This window comes from Adiantum capillus-veneris, chromosome 2 (assembly GCF_014529385.1).
Source record: "Adiantum capillus-veneris isolate H3 chromosome 2, ASM1452938v2, whole genome shotgun sequence".
In the NCBI taxonomy this organism is placed as follows: Eukaryota; Viridiplantae; Streptophyta; class Polypodiopsida; order Polypodiales; family Pteridaceae; genus Adiantum; species Adiantum capillus-veneris.
In genome coordinates this window covers 181,378,326-181,396,400 of record NC_140932.1, presented here as the reverse complement: position 1 = coordinate 181,396,400, position 18,075 = coordinate 181,378,326, and the positions used below count along the sequence as shown (strand labels likewise).

The following is an 18,075-nucleotide window of genomic DNA, read 5'->3' as shown; positions in this document are numbered from 1 at the left end:
GCACCACTTTCCCAACATTGATTCCATTAAAGAAGCTAGTTCTACTTAGACATCTAATAGCAAGGTCTTGTAGCAGTTCACATTGAACATTTTCCATGACATCTAGGTCCACCACTTGTCTAAGATATTCTCTAATAGAGCAAGGGGGTTTTGGTTTCAAGATCCACCACTTGTCTTTGGACATTCACCATTACAACTAGGTCCACCACTTGTCCAAGCTATGTTCTAATACACTAAGTAGGTTTTGGTTTCAAGGAGAACCACTTGTACAAATTTGTTTTTGGAATTAATTTCTTTACATATTTCACCTTGGACCTTGGACATTGGATACTACAACTAAGCCCACCACTTGTCCAAGCTATCCTCTAATATAGCCAAAGGGTTTGGGTTTCAAGATTCACCACTTTTCCAACCTTGCTTCGATTAAAGAAAGGAGGGGCATTATAACTAGGTCCACCACTTGTCCAAGCTATGCTCTGATATAGAAAGGGGATTTTAGTTCCAAGAATCCACCACATGTTCAACCTTGCAAGACTCAAGGGATACTTGGACATTGGAAAGCATATTCCTATAGTAGTTGATAGGTGGCAGTGGGTATTACAACTAGGTCCAACCTATGCTCTAATATAGCAAAGAGGCTTTGGTTTCAAGGTCCACCACTTGTCCAACCTTGCTTCCATTAAAGAAAGGAGGGGCTACGTAAACATGGGGGTGCAAGGTCCTAAGGTATTTCACCTTGGATATTGGGCATTATAACTAGGTCCACCATGTGTCCAAGCTATGATCTGATATAGAAAGGGTATTTTAGTTTCAAGATCCACAACGTGTTCAACCTTGCAAGACTCAATGGATACTTGAACATTGGAAAGCATAGTCCTATAATAGTTGATAGGTGGCAGTGGGTATTATAACTAGGTCCACCACTTGTCCAACCTATGCTCTAATATAGCAAGGAGGCTTTGGTTTCAAGATCCACCATAATTTCCAACCTTGCTTCCATTAATATAGCAAGGAGGATTTGGTCTCAAGGTTCACCACTTGTCCAACCTCTGCAAACCTTTTTCATGTTGTAGCATGATTTTTTGTTTGAAGAGTATTTTTCTATGACTATGGATTTAACAATGTAATCTTTTTCACTTACAAGATGGACTTCGAATCTGGGGAGAAATTACATATGATACTTGACAACTAATGAAATTGTTGGTATTGGTTGTGTGTGTAGAACAGATCTAGATTCCACTTGTGGCGGTACAAAGATAGGGCAAGGAAATGTCTCCATACTAGTGGAGGAATGCTTGAAGGATGTGGTCCTACCTTTTCCTACAATGGATAGTTCATCTCTCCAAGGTTCATTATGGAGTGTTTTTCAATGGTCAAAGCTTCTTTTGCAATCTTTTTATATTGAATGGGAACTTAATTGATCCACAGGAAAGCTAGAATGGTGATGAAGAACAGGATCATTATGATCCTCTAGTTACAGATGCAATACATATGACAATCCCAGAATTTGACGCAGTGATTCGAGAGTCTTGGAGAAATCAAAGGGTCCTTTTAAAATATGACACAATGATGTAAACCATGAATGAAGGTACCATCTTATATGTATTTCCACACGATTATGTCAACTTTTAGGAACTTGGTCATGATTGTGTGGGTGTGGGTATTGAAAGAGAAAATGCAATCATTGATGATGTGGTGGAAGTGGGTAGCATCACTTTGCTAAAGTGGCCCATCAAGCAGACAACCATGTTGAATGGGAGCCCATTACAACGCTTTGTTCCTTGGCATGCATGCTACATATGAGGATGTATCCAATGATGACATTGTTGGAAAAAACCTTGATGGGAGTAATGTTGTCCAGTTGTCAAGGAAGAGACAATACACTTTCATGAACAGGACTCAAAAATCAAAAGCAGCACCAGCTTCCACTTTTTACCTTTCAAACAAATCAATTCAAAGGGTATCATGCATTGATTGTTGTGCACAAAAATGTTGCCAGTTTGCAGATCGTGATATGGTGACAAGGTTACGACGACAATTTTGGGGAGAGTCTCAAAAATCACGCACTAATTATGTTTATGATGTTATTTCTATATGTTATCAGAAAGATGAGAAGTCACGATACCAATTCAGGCTAAATGGCTCTATTGTTTGTTGTAGAGCATGGTATGAGTTGCATGGAATACCAAAGACATCATTTTATCGTTACAAGAGAACTTTGAAAATGGTGTGCGCTAATATGTACATGGGAACACATGTACATTGAGAAGGGGACTTCAACATACTAGTTTAGCAAGAGCACTACTAAATGAGTTTGTGGAAAACAATTGAGGCTCAAGAGAGACTCAATTGGTGATTCCATCAACATACAAAAAAGTGGATATTTTATGTGAAATCAACACGACACTTGACCAAATGGGCTATGAGAAGAAGCTATCCTAATCTTCTCTTGGTAGAATTTGGAAAAAAGAGTACCCAGATGTCACTTTAACAAAGACAAGTGAGTTCTCTAAGTGCAATAGTTGTAGCTCAATCAAGGCAAGGCTAGAAGCTAAACCTTCTCTTGAAGAGAGAGCTCTTTTCTTGAGGGAGAGAGAAGCTCACATTGCACAACAAAAGAGTTGCAGAAGCCTATATTCTGCATGGTGCACATATTCAAAAACTCAACCACAAAAATATGTATGCATAATCCATGATAAGATGGATCAAAAGAAGACTGCCATTCCTAGATTACGCATTTTTTCCTAAGGGTGTGGATTCAGGATATAATCTGCAGTAGGTGGCATTGATTGGCATGATCACTCATGGACATGGAGAAGGTTATTACGAACACTTTGTCTTGAATGGTTTGTGGCCAGTTGCCCCAAATCTTACAATTGGCTCAATTGCTAATTGTTTACATAACCTAGAGAGGATAGATAAGAATCCTCTTGGTGATCTAGTAACAAATGGACTTCCAAGGAGCAATATTTCACTACTACATGCTTTGAACTCAAGGGATTCTTTGGACTACCATAACTTGAGTGATGGAAAAGAACCCATTGTGCAGCCATCAAAAATTGTAGAAGAGGAATTGGGGTCAACATTTTGCAGGTTGCCAGAGAACTTGTTGCTACAATTGGATAATTTTGCAGGGGAAAACAAAAAACGATACTTATTGGCCTATTTGTTAATGCTTGTTGTTGCAAGGGGTGTTTTCAAAACCATCCAGCTAGGATTTTTAATGGTTGGGCATACACATGAGGACATAGACGCCCATGTTTAGTAGATTTTCAGAGAAGTTGAGAGTTACACAAACCTATACTTTGCCACATTTGATGGATACATTAGGAAACAACTCATCTTCATCTCCAGCTCCATTTTTCCTCACAAAGATCTCCGATTTCAAGAAATATTATGATGGCTATCTTTGTGATGGACAAGACATACTTGTTGGACATTCCAAACAGCTTCAGTTTAGGTTCTTTATGTAGGATGAGACACCAATGATGCAATGTAAGGCACATGTAGGTGTATCAAGCTGGAGTGGAAGTATTCACCTTTGGAAAACAGACACAGAAGGCAAGCCAATGTAACCACATGGAGATCCACCTCTAGTACCAATGGCGGAGTATGTCAAGGCCCATGAAGAAGTCATTTTGGGGCTCAATAACTATATAAAATTTTGGAAAAATTTAGGGAATGGTTCAAGTATTCCGCAATATTATAGACCCGTGATAGATTATTGGAGTAAGATAATTGAAGAGATTGGAAAAGCAATCATATCAGAGGGAGTCTTCTATGAAATTTTTTGGCCAAAAACTCAAGAATATTCTCACCTACAAAGCACTACAATGAATTTGCAACAAGGAGCAGAAAGATTCCTAGGCCTTGAAGAGTTGAACGATCATTTTTGTGGGCCTCAACGAGATAGGCCAAGGGAAGAGTCTGACCCTATGTTTGATGTGCACCAAGGTGACTTTCTTATGCTTGTTCCGAGTGACACTGAAATCTATCCAGTGTGGCTTGCAATGGCTTTATCTGACATTGATAATGAGCCTACATCACCAAACTACAGAAAACTCTTGATTCAATATTGGGCACCTTGCACGAGAAAAAGTGGGATGATAGATACTCAAGCTTACAGTAATTGTTGGAACGGTTATTGGGCTGTCAACTATAAGTACCCACAAGTGTGGGAAACTGTAGATGCAATTGTTTGGTCCTGGATACCCAACAAAGAAGGACCATTTTCTAGAATAAAGATTCCAGAAAGGCATGCTCTAAAAGCCAAAGAAGGCCTCACTCGTGCACATCAACCACACTTGGATCAAAGTTCAGATATGGTATCAAATGTGGAGTAGAATTATGTGGAGCTTCTATTGTGACTATACTAGTCAATTTTGTAAACAAAATCTTTTTTGTATCTTCCTTTGTTTTATGTAACTCGTAGTTTTTATTCAAATCCATGTGTTGTACATCCTCTTCACTTTTGGTGTTTATCAACACCACAATCCTATGAGATTTTCACTTTATTTACTAACCAGACACCTCAAATTTTCCCACTTTAAGTGGAAAATTCCCAAATTACATGAATTTAGTCGATTTGGAGATTCCCATAATGTGAGATTTTTACCAAAATACCTAATATGGTCTTTCATCAAGGTCCAAACATAAAAAATAACAATTTTAACACTCAAAATCTATGCATTTAGCTCACGGAGAGGTTGTCACTGCGAACCACAACAAAACTAAGAATGATTACACTTATATTCAAGAGCAAGAGACAAGGAACACAATGCACTAATTGAAATAAATTTTTGATTACAAAACAAAGAGAAAGATTGATTACAAGTTGTAGTAGATTTGCAGCTCTCAGTCTCGACACCAAAAGACTCCTTATAAATAATGTTAATGTTACTTTTGAAACTAAGGGTTTGACCCAAATACTGGGACCCTTTCCCGTGGCCATTGGCCACTTTACAAGGCTTGTAGATTCTGAGAAAAAAATAGAGAATAATAGGCTTGATGAATACACTTCAAGAATCATCATTTTTTAATTACAAGGCTTCTTTGGAAAAAAAAAAAGAGTACAATGAAGTGTGTCTTGTAGACAGCTCTTTAGGTTCCCATCCGCTGCATCCTCCAAACATTCCCCCCTTCCTATTTGTTGCACGTCCTTGTCCAAACTTTGCATCGTTGTCAAACTATGATCTGGATGTAGGTGCCATATCAAGCTGTTCTAGTAATTTAAGGTTTGCTTGTCAAGTGTTCGGGTGAGTTGCCTGAATTTCTTTACTCTGGCTTCTATCTGGATCCTAACTACCATTTCTCTGAATGGGTTATTGCTGAGAGGATTATGACATGCAATGTGTCCTGCTTGAAGAATCTAATCATCATGAATGCCACTTCAAAAGTTTGCATGTAGTGTGAAGGCAAAAACATAACTCGTGCATACAACCCCACGATTATGTTTTTTCTTGGAACTTCAATTTCCAAGTTCCAACCCAACCCTGTGGTTCCTTCCACAAAGACATGCCAAGGGTGGTTAGCTACTTCAATAACCTTAAACATTGTCATGCATGTTGGAATTAGGGTTGCAGGAAAACATGCATGTTGGAATAAGGGTTGCAGGAGAACACACACATCTTGGAGAAGATGAAGGAAACGGTCCTAAGTGTGTGCACGCACATCACTACCACATGTATATGGTAATAAATCCCCGCTGGAGTGATGCAATGAACGAGAGCTGGCACATGAGTAAAGGGAAGTTACATGCCCAGAGGACATGATTAGTCTAGAAAGGGGAGTAAGCCCTAAGCTTTGTGGAAAGCTTCAAACTTCTCACGAGACAATGCCTTTGTGAAAAGATCTGCAAGATTGTCCTATGTTGTCACATAAGCCAATTTGATCTCTTCTATTGAGAGCCTCCCCTTCACATAGTGGTATTGCACCTCAATGTGTTTTGCGTGAGCATGAAAAATTGGGTTCCTTGCAACTGCCAATGCACTCTGACTTTCAATGTAGATAGTGTTGGTAGTGTCCTGTCCAACACCCAAATGAGCCATAAGTTGTATGAGCCATACACACTCAATCATAGCTCTGAAGATTGCCCTGTACTCATCCTTACAACTTGAAGTGGACACAGTAGGTTGATTCTTCCTCAACCATGATGTATGTGAATTTCCAAGCATGAAAACAAAAACCACTCGTGGACACTCGTGTGTCAAAACAACCAGCCCAATCCGAGTCCAAAAGTCATGTAAGTATGGCGGCAATGATCCCCCCTTGGGATAAAACAAGCCAAGGTGTAGAGTCCCAATCAAGTAGTGGAAAATCATCTTGATCAATGCTTAGACCCTAGGCTATGCATAAATCAGCTGACCTATGAGACTGCAAATTAAATAACCAGCCTTGCGTTGTATACATAAATGAGACATCCAGCAGTTTGGTAGAGAGTGACATCTCTAGGATCACTTACATCATAAAAGACTCAATTTCTAACCTATTTCCATGGGAGTGGCAATAGGTTTGCAATCCTCAAGTCCAAACTTATGTAGTAATGTCTCTATGTAAATTTTCTAACACAAGGCAATACCACCATCACACTGCTTAAACTGTATACCCAAGTAATGATGCAACATCCCCAAATCTTTCATCTTGAAAGTAGCATTCAAATCAGCCTTAAATTCAACAATATGTCTCTCATTTGGTCTAGTGATCAACAAATCATCCACATATAGAACCACAATGAGAAGTACATCACCCTCACACTTTACATAAAATGTGCTTTCTATTGAACTCTTATGAATGCCTCGTTTGACCAAATGAATGTGAACCTTCTCATACCAAGCACGAGGAGATTGTTTCAGCCTATACAAATATTTGTTACATCTACATACCTTATCCTCTTGTCCTTTCTTGACAAAACTGTGAGGATGTGTTACATAAACTTCCTCAAATATGTCACCATTCAAGAAAGTAGTAACAATGTTTGGTTAATGTACATCCTAACCAAAATGAGCTGCCAATGCACATAGAAAACACACAGTAGTCATACGACAAGTGGGAGAAAAAGTTACTTCATAATTTATGTCTTTGTAGTGTGCATAGCCTCTTGCAAAACAAGTGGAGCCTTATGGCAATCAACCTCACCATCCGGCTTGCATTTCAACTTGTAAACCCACTTTGTACCGATGGCCTTTTTTCCAAGAGGAAAATCACCTAAAGTCCAAGTGCATCATATCATTAGGAAGGGAATGGGGTCTAGGAGGGCCTTTTAAATTGCCACAAGGCTATAAAAAGGATTAGATAATGTACAAATGGAAGGTTGACATGTGTCCCAAAATGGTGGGTATGCCAGAGGGTTTAAAAGATTCCAAGAGGAGTTTTTTTGGAAAGATATGGACGTCCATTTTATTTATGGAGTGGAAAAACCACTAGCTGTTTTGAAGGGCCATCATAGCTTTATTAAAGTGAGTGTGAATGTAATTCAAATTTGGCCATTGGATGGTGATGGGATCAAGGGTTGAGGTCCAAGATCCTCAATCTAAGAGAGGGTACAATCTGCACCCTTGGATCTTTGCCTAGATCAAGGGACCTCATGAAAATGCTCTTTTCCCTTGAAGGGTTGACTCCCAACCCTTGGATCTTTGCCTAGATCAAGGGATCTCAATCACAGGTGCCCTCCCACATGCCCCCACTTGCTTCCAGATCCCCCCAATATCTATATTTTATTCAAAAGTCCATCATGCTTGTCATTATTCCCCTCCACATTTCCATGTAATGATTGATGTCCCCCTCAACTTTCCACATCTTGTGCAGCTCTCCAAGAAATTATTTTAAGAGCTCTCACTTAAAAATACTTTCCATTTTAACCTTTAAAGAGGAAAACCATCCTTTTTTAATATATCAAGTTTAAAACCACTCAAACTACAGCATTGACTTGTAGAAAACCATGGAAAGGCCCTTATTATTCTTTTTATTCTCACATCTTGGTTTTAAAGAGGGATTTCAAATTACTTTTAAGAAAAAATTAGCCATTCCTTAAACTCCCAAATAAAGAGGTCCTCCTAGACCCCATTCCTTTCCTAATGTCTGATTGCATGGCAGCCACCCAATTTTCTAAATTCTCTGCTTCATCAAAAGACAAAGGTTCCTTTACATCATGTAAGCTAGACATAGCCAAAGCATAACAAATTGATGATGCATGGAGAGAGCCTGAACAAGTACGACTAGAAAAAGGTGCATCCAATTTACTATCACGCAATGTATGCACCACCATTTTGGCATACCTCTAGCTTGCTCATTTTTAGTGCTTTCCTCATCAAGTACATCATGTACATCTACATCATTACTAGGCTGATCTATAACATTTTCAGAAACCCCCATTGGAATAACATTTGCCTCATTGGAATTTACTTCCACCCATAAAAAGAGGCAACAAAGTGTCATAAATGTCCTATGAGCTTACATTACTGTCTCTAGTACATGACAGCAAGGGCTGAACATAATCTTCCACAAACACAATAGCCCGTGAGACCAATATATGCGTTGTTTGTGGAGGATACAATCAGTAACCTTTGCTTTCACCACTATAACCAAAAAAAAAACATTTGACAGCCTCATCATCCATTTTTTTACGCTATGTTTGTGGCACCAAAGCATATGCCAAACAACCAAATATACGCATGTGCTCAATAGAAGGCTTTCTATCATGCCATGATTCATATGGAGTAATAGACCAAAAAAGTTTTGTAGGACACCTGTTTAGTACATAGGTGGCACACATGATGGCCTCAAGCCAAAAATAATTTGACAAAGCTTGACTTTTGACCATACATCGTGCCATTTTTGTAAGTAATTTGTTTTTCCTCTTAGCAACACCATTTTGTTGAGGCGTATAAGGCAATGTTCATTGGTGAGACATATACTCCCCCCCATGATCGGAACGGAGGGTGCCCATAGTATATTTCAAGACATTTTGAGCCATAGCCAGATATTGTTTGAAGCACATAAATACTTTTGACTTTGCTTTAAGCGAAAATACCCATGCATGCCTGGAGTAGTCATCAATGAAATACATGAAATAAAGGTAAAAGTACGAAGCTTGCATGGGCCCAAAAACACCATGGAATACGGGCCACATAGTTTGATGGTTCATAATGTTGCTAGAATTTGATTTCATTGTAGTGGTTAATAAAGAGACTACACATTAGAGGATAGACCATTTATCCCAATTAATACATGGAGAAGCACCTTTAGGGGTTGAGGATTATTTTCTTGACTTTTATCTCTTCAATATCCACATCGTACTAAATTGGAGTGAACATGTTAAACCATTACTCCCCACTAGTTCTCTACAAACTGAAAGACAACCATCAGCCATTGAGCAATCTTGCTCCTTAGTGCTAATAGATGGATGTTTATACACGCATGGAAAAAATGGCATAGTTAGGTTATGCATTGATCCATCCAAGAAAGAAGTGTACTCGAAGCAAGCTCATGTATAAACTATGGGTATTCGCAATGCCAAAATAGAAATGTACTAGAGATAGACCGATCCAACTTGGGGTGTATTGGTCTCACATGCACAAAAGAGTCCACAACTATGTTAGTTCATGTGATGCTTGTGCAATCTGGAAGCCAATCAAGCATGCTGGGTGGAAGCAGGAGTGGGTGGACACAATAGCTGTGTCTGGGACATCACTTTAAGGAGAGTGAGCAAGCTAGTAATTCTCGTCCTTTGAAACTTGAAAATCTATTTTTTGGGACTACTATTTTTTAAAACGTGGTCAGACTCACGAAGTACAATTTCATTAGGGCAAGTAGATTTTTTGAAACATCTTGCACTCTGCAGCGTCTGTGTTCTCGCAGCTATGGAACATTGATCTCTCTCTCTCTCTCCTCTCTCTCTCTCTCTCTCTCTGTCATAACTATTGCCAAGATTTGGCTACCAATTACTGAACATTATCTATCTGATTTGCTGCCAATTATGTGTTTCATGGCTGTTTGTTATCGTTATTCTTTGGCAATGGCTAGTTAATAGCTTTCAAATTTTGGCTGGTAGCTATCCGTGTTTTATAGATAACTCTTGCCACACTAATAGCTATCAAATGCATTTTACTTCATAGCCACCGACTAGCTATGTTGTACCATCTTATAACTAGTCAAATATATGTCGTAGTTGTTCACTATATTGGCCAGTTGATAGCCGTAAAAGTTTGACCGGTAGCTATGTGTCGTTACATAACTTTTGTCGGGCTTTTTGATTGGTATTGATATTGATAGCCAATAATGACTATTTTTGTAATTACCTACTTGTTGATAGTGATAGATACTAATATCTGTTCTGTTATTAGCATTTGTGTAATAGCTATTGATCAGGTATTTGGATTAGGTGAAACTATTTTATAGCTAGTGATTTCTGTAAAATATCTCTTGATAGATCTTTGATAGCAATTGATAGCTGTTCATGGCTGGTGATTGCTATTTCATAGCCAAATTTTGCTTTTTAATAGGTAATCAAGATATTTTATGGCTAGTCAATGACATTCTATGGCTAGCAATGACTATTGATAGCTAATAATCAAGTATTTTCTTTAGGATGAGGTAAACCAAGTCAAGCTCTTTTAGTAGGCCAATTTTGGTTTTTGAAGCATGTCAATCCGAGTTACGGGTCAAAAGTTACAGGGAAAATAGTGAAAAATCTTCTCACAACTACACTGCAAGAAGAGATGGTAAACAGGTGAATCAAATGAAAAGAGGTAATCTTGGTCTTTTTTCATAAAATAAGATATTTGGAGGATAAAAGACACAAGCATGTGAATGTGACACCTCAAAGATGCCTTAAAGGGAAAGACACACAAGTTGGGACCCCCTGCTGGAGCCACACAAAAGATGCCTAGGTGGGGCGCACATACATCATGCACCCACATGGAGCCTCAACGACCAAAAATGCTGAATTTCATGATATTTTGAGTCCTAATATTGCCCATTTTAAGAAATATCCAAAGAACATTTGATTTGGGCTAATTCTTTAGCCTAATCAAGTGATTATGTAAAACATGGCTCCCTCACCTATAAAAAGGGAAACCTTCTCTTCATTGGGGGCAAGTTATGAGTGAGTGAGAATAGCTCAATTCTATAGTGACACACTCATCTTAGTGCCACACTTTTTCTTGAAGAAATGCTGAAGTCTTGCCTCATCTTCTCTCTCCATTAAGGTGGTGGTGATTGCTCTCATGTAAGATATATGTTGCTAGTTTTTCTTTCATTTGCATATCTAGTCCAATACTTGTCTCTAACTCTATCTCCGTCTCTCATTACCTATCGTTAATACCACCACCACACTTAGATCTATCTCTAATTCTATCTTTACTCCTCCTTTCATCTCTCTTGTTGTGTCCTAATTGTTTCATTGGAAGGTATTCAAGCAGCAATCTTGTCAATGTAAGGGGCACAACCTTCTTGTGGGAAACAATTGTGTGCACAAGGTTAGTAACTATATCTTCATCTTTCCACAAGCATCTCTCTCTCTTAAGGTTCTCATTCTCTTCCACAAACTCTAGAATCTCCTTGCTATAGGTACTTCTCCCCCTGCAGTATCCTTATTTCCTAAGGGCAACAATATGGCTTGGGAGAGAAACTCTCTTCTTCTTCTCCTTTCACTTCTTTCACACCTTTATCTTTGAACATACTAAGTATATCATTGATGAATAAACATAATCCACATGGAGGCAATTTCTTTCATTTCCATTCTATGCAATATATTAGGGTCAACATTTGGATTAGTCGAAAGATTCACTTTCAGTAACACATAGTGTTTCTATTTGGTCCTGAAAGGCTCAACGAAATACTTCTCTCACCAGATCCCATCACACTACCTATTATTGACTATGAATTCTCTTTTGATGTGAATGTGGTTATTTTACTATGAATCAAGAGGATTTGTACTCACAACTAATCCCAATTTCTAGACAAATCATATACATTATAGTAAGCACAAAGCTACAGTTCCAAAGAGCAATCCTTAGCTTATTTGGACAGCAAATATTAAATATCATTAATTCATCCATTAACCCTTTTATCCTACCCATGATACGATATGATCGTAATCTTGATGTTTTCATTTTTGTTTTGTTTTGACTATCTTTCATGAGTTCTCTCCCTCACGTGTGTGTTTGTAAGGGAAAGTGAGCGACTTCTTTGGCTACATTTCTTCTTTAGCTCTAGAAGCTATGTTATCTACATCTTAGCTCCTTCTCATAACCCTTGAGCTTCCTCACAAACTCTCACAGCAAGAGGCTCGGTGCCTTCCTGGCAAGACCGTCGACTTCTTGACAACGTGTAAGTGGGCTGACACTAAATTTACTAAGTCATACCTTTCTGCATCAATGTATTGCAATTTGTATCTTCATCATCAGCTCCGTGTGCAATTACAGACCTTCTTGTCAACCTCCTAGTAGACAGACTGTGCCCATGCTTTCCATCTCTTGAAAGCTTTCCCTGTTTTACCTTGTCCTCTATGTCTCCAATTGTTGCCTCTAGAGCATCATCAGGTGTCTCAGAGATCCGTAGAGCTGCAATGGAAGATGTGATTAAACTAGAAGTACCTTCAAAGCTACTTAATATCTATCTAGAAGCTGGCTAATAACATCATATTAACTCGCTAACATTTGTCATACACCACCTAAAGCTCTGTAATACTTTGCCAACAACATGTAGCCATAGCATGGCTGGAGAGGTACACAACTTGAGACTTAGCAAGAAACTCTCATACCTCACCTTTGCTTTGGAGACCATCTTTTGGACTTGTGGAGCAGCCCGTAGCAACGTCACAAGTACTACTTTTTCCAATTACTGGTAGCTGTGAATTCTTGAAGGGGCTGCAAGAAGACTTTGCTAGGGATTCTCCCCAACAATCAGAGCCTACTGTGGATCCTGCCAACTGCATTGTATCTCCACCAAATGTCTTCGTTGACTGCATTGTATCTCCACCAGATATTGTTGCTGGTGTGAACATACATGTGGTTGGAACACAATCATCTCTACTATTACAAAAAGATGCCAAGCAGCAATTAAAAAAGGAATTCAACCTTTTGGAAACAAAGTCAAACTTTTCAACAAATTATTGGATAGCTTTTGGTTGTTAACAACTAGAAATACTTGCTGCATAGTGAACGAGAAAAGATTTACCACACACAATCAAGAGCTATTAGGGAGCTGATTAACAAGTGTCAAGTAGCATTTGCCTGCTACTAGCTCTCTAAACCTAGCAAATGGCTATAACCCACTAGCTTGTTAGAGCTATCTATTAGGAATTTTTAATATCACGTAAAAATATTTCTCAGAATTAGCTATAGCCTATTTTCTTGCAAGCTATGAGCAGCAATTGGTTATACATAACTAGGCACTACTGGCCACATAGTAAATAAGAGTATATACCACACAATCAACAGCTAATGTGGAGTTTTTAAAAAATCATAAAGTAGATTTTACCAGTTAGTAGCTCTCTAAACCTAGGAGGTGGCTATCACCCACTAGCTATGAAAAACAATAGCTACCCAATAGCTGGTTAATACCTACACAATAGGTAGCTATCACCCACTAGCTATTAAAAAAAATAGCTACCCAATAATAACTGGTTAATTAGTACCTACACAATAGCTACCTAATAGCTGGTTACAAAAGCAAAAATCTCTCAAAACGTGGCAAATATCTATTACCCACTAGCTGTGGAAGACAATAGATTCTTAATAGCTGGTGAGATAGCTACTTCTAGCTAATAGCTCTCAAAACATTCCAAATAGCTATTGCACAACCCAATAGCTATGGAGGACAATAGCTACTTGATAGTCGGTTCTAAGCTGTCTGTCAAGCAGCTATTGATAGCTGGCCAGCTAGCTACTAAAAGCTGATAACTCTCAAAACCAGGCAAATAGATTTGAGCTAATAGCTATGGCAGGAAATAGCTACCTAATAGCTGGTTATAAACACTATCAAGCTACTTCCAGCTAATAGCTCTCCAAAATTGGCAAAAAGCTATTACCCACTAGCTATGGAAGACAGTAGCTACTTTCAGCTAATAGCTCTCCAACCCTGCAAAATAGCTATCACCCACTAGCTGTGGAAAATAGCTATCATCCACTAGCTATGGAAGCCAATAGCTAACTCATATAGCTGACTAAAATCTTTGTCACACGGCTATTGATAATATGTCAAATAGGTATTGCTAGCTAATAGGCCATCACCCACTAGCTATGGTAGACGATAGCTACCTAATAGCTGGTCAAAAGCTATCCGAGAAGCAACTTTAGTCAAGTTTGGGTCTATAATATCTACACACTATCAATAGCTGGTCAAAAGCTTCGGGACCAGCAGATATGTAATAGCTAGTACCCAGCTATTATAGAGCTATTAAATTCTAATAGTTAGGAATATTGGTCACTAGTGAATGAGAAAGTATTTACTCACACAATTAACAGCTATTTTGGAGCTATTTAACAAGAGCCAAGTAGCTATTACCAGCTAGTAGCTCTCTCTAAACCTAGCAGATAGCTATCACCCACTACCTATGGAAGCCATGGGCAAACTAATAGCTGGTTTAAAGCTGTATCTAATAGCTTTTTACAAGCTTGTGATAAGTTGCTATTGGTAATTGGACAATAAGTTGTATTAGTAGCCAATAGCTATCAAATAGCTAACTCATAGTTGTACCTAATACAGCTATTGGTTACTAATACAACCTACTACTAATTACAAACTATTTGACAGCTTACCACTAATTACAAGCTATTGACAGCTATTGGTTACTAATATAATTTACTACGAATACAGCTATTTGACAGCCTACTGGCTACTAATAAAGCTTACTACTAATACTTTTGGTTACTAATACAGCTTTTCCTTCCTTTGGAGCTTGAGTAACCAGAATTGGGAACATACCTATTGGAGTAACTTTTTCTTCTGCCACAGACGTTGTCTTTGCACCAAACATCTTCTTCTCCGAAGCAGGGATCTCTATGCTGCATATCGGTGCCAAGCAGGAATCGCTCAGCGTGGAAAAAGTTGTGAAACAAAAATTGTGATAGGGGTGTTGGCAAGGTAGCATGCAAACACCCACAGTATTTTATCCTAAAGATCCCCAGAGGTAGTGCACGGCTCGTCAATAAATATAATGCCTCGACGTACATTTGACATGATTGGAGGTGATGGAGAGAATACAGGTGCTTTTCCTTGTTGCAATTGTAAAATTGCACTGCCAAAAAAAGCCTCCTACTTTTTGAGTCTCGCCAAGAGCACATTCTTTTGTTGCAGCCTCTCCTGATCGGACAAAAAAATTCTGCAAAACTGTTCAAACACAATATAAGAGAAACAATGGTATCTTCTTGGTGTTTGCAAATCAACCTGTATGGCTGCAACATCGTTTTTTTTAGATGTGCCAGCCTCTGTGACACCAAGAACACCGAGAACTTGCAAGTTAGCACTGATCACAGCTTGCAACATCATCACCCTCTCCAACGGCACATTGCCACTAGCCTCAAGCGTAGCTAATTATTCTCGTGCTTCCCATAACTGTTTCAAGAAAGTGTGTCCCTTTGACTGAACTTGCACTTCCACTTGTGCTTGCTGCATTTCTTCAGAAATCTGCCATATTTCACTCTCAAGCTGCCTAACTTTAGCTTGTACATCAAACCGCATGATATGTGCCAGCTCTACATCCCAACTATTTGATGTATCCACACTCGCCTTTGATGATTGAGCTACCAATACTTACTTGCACCCTTTTTTCCCATCATTCATGTGCGTCATTACTCTAGACATCTTGTTGGAGAGCCCTTGTTTATGTGCCCCTAGTCGAGTAACTGAGTTCTCAGCCACAACAGCCCAAGCTACCCGATATTTGGACTTGTCAAGAGACAAGTCCGCCCTCTGGTACTTTTCAAATGCAAATGCTTTGCCAAACCAGGTAGCACACTCACCGTTTATAGGTAACTCCTGGTAAACCATCTGATACAGCATCATGAATTTATCATAAAGCTGTGACCGTATGGTTTGAAGCTTCACCTTCTGCCCTTTGGTTTGTAGCACCGTGAGCACGGACAACCAGTCTTTCTCTATAACATCCATCAAGTGTGGGTTGTCAACCCCGTCCAGGCTGAGGTTGTAGACTTCATGGAAGTCTTGTCTTGACATGCAAAGTTTTATATGCTGGATTCTAGTAAATGGAGGTGGATTCCACCTGAAATATACATATAAAACCAGTTTTATAATTAAATGACCCATCAAAATAACATTTTTAATCATCATTTCACCACAAGAAGTAACTAAAAACATATACAATCTCCTAAGAGGAAGGATTTTTGCACCAATAACAAATCCTAATGCTGAAACAAGACTCTCTATGTGTAGGTATGTGTGTGTGTGTGTGTGTTCCTATCAATGTCCATGGATATGCATCATGGAGCAAAATGAAACAAAAAAAGAAACAAACAATGGTCATGGTTGGGTGGTGCAGCTATCGGGACATGAAGCACCTTGTAATGGTGACAAGGAAAAAAGCAAGCAAAACATGTCCAATCAAAGGTGGCAAGCTTGAGACTAATCTACCCTGTTTTAAACATGCAATACTTTCAGTTGTGCATGTGTGTGTGTGTGTGTGTGTGTGTGTGTGTGACATAGAAAGAGAGAGAGGATGGAAAATATTGACCACCCTACCTCAGAGAGCGAGAGAGGACCTGAGAGACATGCTACCCTTCTGTTGCGTGGCTTGTTGCTGCCTGTTGCTTGAGATGAAGAGAAGCTACATGAATGCCCTGAGTGTGCTGCCTGTGCTCAACACCCACGCAAGTACGATCTTTTGGGACCTCTCTCGCACGTACGAGATTTGGTGTTTTTTTCAAGTATTTTTTGAATCCAAAAATTTCAAAGGGGCTAACAGCTAATGACATAGTTAAGTGGCTATTAAAACACAGCTTTAGAACCATAAAAGTGTACCACGCAGTCATGCTTCCATCCTGCTACAATGTTCAGGATAGCAAAAGAACCAAAGTGGGGAAAGCTTATTGTGGATTATATAGAGCAAGGAGTCTTGCTAGAGAACTTGAGCAGAGCTAGACTATGCTCAATCCAACATGAAGCAGAAAACTATGTTATTGTAGAAAATCACCTTTATCAAAGAGGGATAGATGAAAAATTGAAAGTTTGTGCAACAGAGTATGAGTACCTTCTGATACTTGAACAAGCACACACCGGTCCAATCGGAGAACAATTTTTCTATGACAAAACAACAAAATCGATACTCCTTATAGCAATTTGGTGGCCTACTCTACTAATGGATGCAGATTACTGTGTGAAGCGATGATGGTTGCCAACAAATGAAGGTACCAATGCAACATGATGAAATTCCATAGCACGGGTTTATTCCAAATGGGAAATAGACTTTTCTTGGCCTATATTGCCATCGTCATATCAGACGCATGCTCAATACATTATTGTGGTGTTGGACGGATACGCCGCGACGGACGTCAACACAGTGAGAACTCGCCTAACAAGATTTGTCCAGCTAAGGACGAAGATCGACCCACAGGCGCGTGGAAGCAAGCATAGGGTGTCAACCTACACTCGATCGACTCCTAACTAATTCCTACAGAGGTCCTGGCCCAATGTCTAAGTCATAGCCTTTCAGAGTGCATAAGAGGAAACTTCCTACAATGCTTTCTAGAGCCGAACACCCATCAAACAATCTCGAAACACCATAGAACTTGAAGGAGACCCTACTAACACCAATAGGTCGCTCTCCCTAAAGTCTATGAACCAAAACCCCAACCCAAAAACCCGGTGCAATATCACGTAGGATGTCTGGCCAAAATTTACAGGTCTTCGTTTCCGAAATCTAAAGTTCCTAATGTGTACTCAATGCGAATGCGTGGATATGCTACAATGCAAAATTGGACAACGTATGCTTACCAAATCACCAGATGAAGCTCGTAGACGGAGCTTGCAAAACCAAACCGTACGCGCGTAATGTAGGTATCGGTGCGTAGCTCTCGTAGGGGGAAACGCGTTTCACTTCTCCGCACTCCATTCCGACCA

At 39.2% G+C, this 18,075-nt stretch overlaps 2 pseudogenes; both read right to left on the bottom strand.

The window, feature by feature from the left end:
- The window catches only part of LOC147464196 (pentatricopeptide repeat-containing protein At5g27110-like), a 33,910-nt pseudogene extending 18,421 nt beyond the window's left edge, over window positions 1-15,489 (bottom strand).
- Window positions 15,490-15,534: 45 nt separating this feature from the next.
- Window positions 15,535-16,157, bottom strand: LOC147464195 (uncharacterized; annotated as a pseudogene).
- Window positions 16,158-18,075: the final 1,918 nt, after the last annotated feature.